Source organism: Arachis duranensis, chromosome 8 (genome assembly GCF_000817695.3).
Source record: "Arachis duranensis cultivar V14167 chromosome 8, aradu.V14167.gnm2.J7QH, whole genome shotgun sequence".
Classification (NCBI taxonomy): Eukaryota; Viridiplantae; Streptophyta; class Magnoliopsida; order Fabales; family Fabaceae; genus Arachis; species Arachis duranensis.
Window position 1 is genome coordinate 19,942,864 of NC_029779.3, and position 7,072 is coordinate 19,949,935.

Below are 7,072 nucleotides of genomic sequence, written 5' to 3' on the forward strand. Positions count from 1 at the left end.
TCGATTGCCCTTTTGTTTTTCCTCAATACAACTAGCAATTTGTCTTCTTGTTGAGGGGTTAACTCTTTTGCAATTATCACAGGGAGTTCTTGGGCTTCATCAAGATATGAGTATCTTAAATGGGGTGGTAGTGGCTTCAATTCCATCTTCTTTTCATTCTTTGAAGTTTGAGTTTTCGGATGGTTTGTGTAGTGTGTGGTGTTTAATTTGCTTGGATCTTCGTTTGCTTCTTTGATCATGTACTTCTCATCTAGCTTTGCAAGGTGCACTTCGGCAACCATGTTATCAATTGGGTCACACCGGAATAGCGAGTGATTCTCCGGCGGATGCTTCATTGCTTTCTCTAGGCTGAAACTTACGACTCTCCCATCTATTTCAAATGAATAGGTTCCCGAATAGGCATCTAGCTTAAATCTAGAAGTTCTCAAGAATGGTCTTCCAAGTAGAATAGATGATGCTCTTTCGGTTTTGCTTGATGGCATTTCAAGGACATAAAAGTCAATTGGGAACACCAATCCTTTGATATTCACCAATACGTCTTCCGCAACGCCCGTTACGGTTATTATGCTTTTATCCGCTAGGACAAATCTTGCTGTCGACCTTTTTAGTGGTGGTAACTTCAATACCCGGTAGACGGAGAGCGGCATGATGCTAACACACGCTCCGAGGTCACACATACAATCTATAAATTGAACTCCATTGACGGTGCAAGTAACCATACAAAGGCCCGGATCATCACACTTCTCGGGCAATGCTCCCATTAAAGCGGAAATAGAACTCCCCAATGGGATGGTTTCCAATTCAAGAATTCTATCCTTGTTGATGCATAGATCTTTGAGGAATTTCGCATATCTAGGAACCTGATGGATAGCATCAAAGAGGGGAATGGTTACCTCAACTTTCTTGAACATTTCTACCATTTTTGGGTCGAGTTCTATGCGCTTTCTAGCTTTCTTTGCAAGTGTTGGAAATGGAAGTGGTTGAGAAATTTCTTCTTCTTCCAAAGTTCTCTTGGGCTTGGCTATCTCTCTTATTGGTTGGGCTTCATCCTCAACTATGACTTGTGGTGTCTCCCCTTCCTCTACCTCTTCCATATCTATTCCCTCATCCTCTTGGGTGGTCGTGATGGGATTGAGGTCCTTTGCTTCTTTCTCTTTTAATTGTGTTCCGGATCTAAGGGTGATAGCATTGATACTCCCCTTCGGATTGGGTTGAGGTTGAGAGGGAATGATGCTTTGGATTGGGGGTTGAGGGGTGGAATTTGATGATGTATCCATGCGTGCAAGAAGAGCTTGTAGTGTAGAGGTGAGGCCGGTGAGACTGGAAGCAAGTGTGTTTTGTAGTTCCTTTTGGCCTTGAATAATGGTCCGGAGTGTTTCGTCTTGGTTGGAGGGAGTGGTTGTATATGTGAGTTGAGGAGCTTGTGATTGGTTGGGTGGTGGTCTTTGATGTGGTGGTTGGTATGTTTGGTAGTTTCTTTGTGGGTTTTGTTGGTTGTATGGTGGCCGGCTTTGTGAGAAATTTTGTGAGTTGTTGTTCCATCTTTGACCTCCTCCGTTATTGTTGTTGTCCCTATTTCCTTGTTGGTGATTGTCTCTCCAATTTTGATTATGGTACCCTCCCCCTTGATTGTAGTTTCCTCCTTGATAAGGGTGCCCTTGGTTAGCATTACCGCCTTGGTAGTATCCTTGATTTGGGCAGTCATAGAAATTATGGGTAGCCGCCAAAGTGTTGTCTTCTTGAAGGCTTGGGCACTCATCCGTGTAGTGAGAATAGCAAGAACAAATGCCACATACTTTTTGAGGGACCAATTGTTGGTTGTGTTGTTGAGGGGGTGGGGGTTGTTGTTGGTATGATTGAGATTGTTGTGGTTGTTGTTGGTTCAATTGGAGTTGCCTCAAGATGGATGTCATTTCACTCAAAGATTGAGTTAGGGCGGTGGTTTCACTACTAGTTGATACCTCATTCACGGTTCTTGGACGGTTGACTCTTCGTCTTATATGTTGATTGGATTCGGCTAGGTCAATGATAAGTTGCCATGCCTCCTCCGCTGTTTTATATTTGGACAAATAACCATTGCTAGAGGTGTCCAAGAGAGTTCTATCTTGCTCTCGCATCCCTTGACATATGTATCCAAGTAATACTTGAGTATCAAGCATGTGATTAGGGCATGCATCTAGTAGCTTAATGCGATGGAAGTCCTTGAGATGTCGAATAGGGTCTTGTGCGGGAAGCCCGTGAAACTTGGGTAGGAGGTTGATCAAAGCGGTCTTCAATTCAAAGTTAGCATTCAAGTTGGGGTGAGTTACATGAAGGGGTTGAAGGACATAATCCGGTGCACCCGCTTCCTTGATGGTAACTCTCCTCGGAGCATCCATAGTATTAGTACCTTTCCCAAACTTTAGCCGCCTCCGAGCTTGTCTAATATGAAACAAAGTTCGTTCTATTTCCGGATCAAAAGGGACTAAACTCGGATTCGGTTGTGAACGCGTCATGCAATGAAAGGGAAATGAAATTCATGGTAACGATGAGGGTTAGTCACTTGAGCAAATTACAATGAAATGTAGCTATGTACATATGCACACACTCAATCCAAACAATAACATGGCACACTAAGCAAATTCCCCGGCAACGGCGCCATTTTGATAAATGAATTTTTGTCGGTATAGAAATTATCAAGTAATCAATCGTAGTATAGTCTAAACCGACGCAAACTCCATCATCAAACAAATCTACAATCTATAATCGAGAGTATTAGTCCCGAGTCGTCTTCCCTTGGAATTGCCAAAATGTGCATCTTATTGAGTAGAAAGATTTGTTAAGGTTCTTTGAAAGTTTTAGCAACGTAGTAGGGAACAAGCAATCAATCATTAAAGGACTTGGCTTAGAGTTGGCAATTGAATACATATCCTTATAGTTCTTTCAATGAAGATAACAATTAGGCCATGCCTCATTTAGTTATCCCCTAGATGTAGAGGAAAATCAAATGAAGGTAATCAACTTGAGTCACAAGTCCTAGCTTCACCTCATGGGAATCTAGCTTTAGTGCACTCCAAGTCAATTAGCAATCCCTAATTCCAAATCAACAATTGACACAACTATTCAACTTCTTTTAATGCTCCAACCCTATGCCAAGTGAGAATTTTCTACTCCATAACTAGTGTTGACATTTTATCAAACATGTGATGAGCAAGAAAGAAAGCCATAGTAAAATGAGAAGGAAAGTAGAATTAAAGATATTGCAATGCAAGGAATTAACAACAATTGTCAAAGAGCAATAATGAGGATCAAAATCTCAAAGTATTAATGAAATCCAAAATCATAAAGTTGAATCCTAGATCCAAGGAATTTTAGCAATTACAACTACAATTTGAAATTGGAGAAGAAAACCTATTACATGAACAAAGTGAAGTGAAAATTGCAATGGATCTCACCAAAGAGTGGGTGAAAATTCAGAATTTTGATGAAGAAGAACCCTAGTAAGAACTTGAGTCCTTTCTCTCTTCCCCCAAGAGTGAAAATATCTCCCCCAAAAATATCTAAAAAACTAGAAAATGAACTAAGTGTCTTTGACCCTTGCTCCCCTGGTCTTCTTAAACTTTTCCCGCCAATACACTCCCCAAAAATTAGGATCTCCAACCAACCCCACGCCTGAGTCACGTGACTTCTAAAAAAATCATCTTCGAACATCGGCGCGTACGCGCAAGGTACGCGCGCGCGCCATGGATGCATTTTGGAGTGTACGCGGAGGCGAGGCGTACGCGTGCGCGCCCAAGAAGATCATGGCTTAGCCACTACGCGAGCCGACTCGTGGCTTGACTTTTGGCTTTGGCTTCTAGTTATTCTATCCACGCGGACGCGTCAAGTGCGCGCACGCGCCCATGCCGAGATTTCCAAGGCTTGATTCTCTTGCTCCCTTCCTTTGCTCCCATCTTCCTTCTCTCTTCCGGTCCACTCCTGCCCTGTATTCTGGAACCACTTAACACACGGGTCACGGCATCGAATGGCATCGAGAGAGGATTAGAAATGTATCTATTTTAGTGCAAAATAAGTATGTTTTCATCCATGGTGCAAAACTAGGAAAGGAATGCAAATCCTTGTATTTTCATACAGAAAGTGTGTGAAATCATTGATAAAACCCTTGAAATTAGCACAAGATAAATCCTCAAAATGGGGTTTGTCAACCTCCCCACACTTAGATTCTAGCATGTCCTCATGCTTGGAGAAATGCAAAAGAAACATAGAAGACCGAGGAATCACGAGAGTATGAGACTCATGAAGTATAGTCTACTTATATGAATGCAACTATGACTAATGCTATTTCCTACTTGGTTAGGAACGAATCAACCTTCTCATGAAAAATGCGAGCACATGGGACACAATGGTGGTCAAGGCATGGGATTTGCCAATTTCTAAGCATCAAATGCGGTATATGCACCTTTGCATGAGGAATGCTCGTGAGAGCCGGGAATCAAGGAATCGAGCATCGAACCCTCACTGGAAATGTTTACACTCTATTCGCTCAAGTGTTTAGGGTTGATTCACTCAATTCTCTCCTAATCATGCTTTCTAAGATTTGTTTTTCTTCTAACAATCAACAATTATTTCATGCATGCATACAATTATCATGAGGTCTTTTCTTTAGGTTGTAATGGGGCTAGGGTCAAGGTAGGATGCATATTTGGTTAAGTGAGTTTGAAATTTGAATCTTTGATAAGCTTAGACTTCCCACCTAACCTATGACATCCCATATAATTTCAAAGCTAGCCTAACTACCTATTTTTCACCTTTTCACATACTCTCTAACTACCCATTCCTCACTTTTTCACATACTCATGTATCCCTTTTCATTTCACAACACTCATGCATTGATTTTATTGAGCTACACTTTGCTATGGGGCATTTTGACCCCTTTTTATTTCTTTCTTTTTCTTCTTTTTCTTTCTTTTTCTATTTTTTTCTTTTTCTTTATTTTTTTCCATATTATATTTTTTTTCTTTTGTTTTTTCTCATTTTTTTTCTATATACAAGAATCTCAATGCATAAGGTTTTACATTTGATCAATACATGAGCATGTACCCAATTCCCAATATTTCTAATAATAATACAAAACTACCCTTTTATTCACCCAATGTCCCAAGGTTCCCACACTTGAATGATACTCACACACACTAGCCTAAGCTAATCAAAGATCCAAATAAGGACATTTATTGTTTTTCGCTTTAAGGCTTGTAATGTGCTAAAATAAGAACAAGTGGGTTAATCGTAGGCTCAAATTTGGCTAACAATGGAAAATAGAGGGTAAGGCTATTTGGGTAAGTGGGCTAAATGAAATGATGGCCTCAATCATATAAATGCATGACTACACAAAATAATGGACATAGAGAATCAAACAAATCAAAGATTACATTCATAGAAAGAGAATAATGCACACAAGAAGGAAAATAAGTGGTTATAAGATGTAACCACGCAATTAGGCCCAAAACTCACTAGCTTGTGTTCTTAACTCAAAATCCATGTTCCAAAATGTAATTCCTCATGCAATTTTGGCATCAAAGTATTTTAAAATTGGCAATGCCACGGTTGCCCCAAAGTGTTAGTTTCCTAAGAAAGAGTTTCATTGTTCCAACTAAGTAGACTTATCATGCAACCTATCCTAATTATGATGGAGTTCAAGGAGCCAGAATTTATTTGAGTGTTACCTACGGAGATCGGTCGGTCGACCTCCCCACACTTAAAACTTGGCACGGTCCTCCGTGCTATAGGTAAGGCGCAGTGGGTGATCGAGTCCCGAGTGGCCAGCATCTCCAATGTCATCATCATCCCCGCTTGAAGTTGCGGTGGATGTGGAAAGGTCTGGCTCCTCCATAGGTGGTGTGACTACGCTTAGAAGTTTCTTCACATGAGCATATCGGCGTTGGTTACGCCTCTCATAACGGTCCAATTTCTTGTGAAGGTCTTCAAGCCGTTGGGTGGCTGACTTTTGTGATGTAGATGATGTGGTAGTGTTGGTTGTCGGTGTGGGTAATCCAAAGTCCTTGGTGAGTTCCGGGGGCTTGAGGCACCTCTTGGTCGGAATGACATCACCTTCGACCGGAATCGAGGTTCTCCTATCTTTAGCCTCTCGGTTGACGCCGGCCCTTGCAACCAATTCGGTCACCAAGACGGGAAATGGTAGGTTCCCTTTGGCATGAATTCGCCCTATGGATTAGCGAATGGCATGCGAAATGTCGCCCGGTTTCTCGGTTAAGATGCACCATATCAATAAGGCAAGCTCGGCAGTAATGGATGACCCATGGGTGCTCGGGAGCACGTAGTGAGCTAAAATTTGGGCCCATGCCGTAGCTTCTTGAGTAAGGTATCGGGCATCCAAACCCTTTGGTCGTCGCTTTATGGTCCCCCGAATCCAACATGCATCGGGTATAGCGATTACGCGGAGGATAGCGCTCCAATCGAATGTACGGTCATCACATGCTGTCAAGACCTCTTGGTAGGCGTCATAGTCACTTGTCAATGGCTCAATCCCAAGGACCTCTCGGATGGTGTTCACTGTGATGGACACTTGCTTCCGGCGCACAAATACTGATGTAAGAAGGGGTGAGTGGTAGTTGGAATAGAATTCCACCACCCATGAGAGATTAGCCTCCTTCGGTTGTCTCAAGAGGAACCTCCATTGTCTCCGGTCAATGTGTGGCATCACAATCGGATGGAGATGAGCCGGTAGGACTAGAAGGGGCTCCGGGTGGTAGTTCCTTTCGATCATTCTCGAGTAAACAAGTTCGCAGTAGCGGTTGGGGAACTTGTTCGAATCTCTTGGAGGATTGTCCTTTTCGAGAACATCAACGGGGCTCTTAGTCTTCTTTAAGAGCGGCTTGGCCGTTGGCTCTTGGTGCGCTTTGGTTGAGGCTGGCCTCTTTGGAGTCCTCCCTTTATCCTTTTTGATCACCATTCTGTGATAGCAAAGAAAGGGAATAACATTAAACCCAAAGAAGCGTAAATATGCAATGAAAGGTTATGCCAGATAGTTTAGGAATCAATATTACATGACAGCTGCAACATGTAGTAAGATAAC